This window comes from Montipora capricornis, chromosome 13 (genome assembly GCF_036669925.1).
Source record: "Montipora capricornis isolate CH-2021 chromosome 13, ASM3666992v2, whole genome shotgun sequence".
Taxonomy (NCBI): domain Eukaryota; kingdom Metazoa; phylum Cnidaria; class Anthozoa; order Scleractinia; family Acroporidae; genus Montipora; species Montipora capricornis.
The window spans coordinates 11,423,110-11,423,621 of NC_090895.1; positions in this window are offsets into that span (position 1 = coordinate 11,423,110).

Sequence of the window (512 nt, forward strand, 5' to 3'; positions counted from 1 at the left end):
AGTACAAGCAGGTACCTTTTTGTAAATTCAGTCAGAAAACGAGGTGGAATGAAAAATAATTGAATGCTATGGGTAATCTGAACCTCAAAGTGAGTAGAATTTCCTTGAGCAGTTGGTGTAAACAATGTCTGCTCAATTAAGCTGTGATATCTGACCGAATTTTCAAAAAGATACCTCTGTAGACTTTCGCTTGAAAACGGGCAAAGCCCGTTTTCAAGCTACTGTGCTGGTCTAAAACCCAGGGGGGGCTCCGTCAAGACATGGCTAGATAAATTCTAGGGGCCCTATGCTACAATCTAATTCTTAGCCGAAACTTGTCAGACCAAAGCAAAGTCACTTACTGAGGGTGGATAGGCTGAGTGTGATGTTAGTATGTCAGTCGACCCTGGTCAGTATTTCTATATGACATTGCTTAATTGCAGAAATCAAATGCCTACAACTATGAAATAAAGGTTGTTCCTTGCTGCAATCACACATGTATGTGTTCCATGCAGTCACAGTCTAAGTTAGTA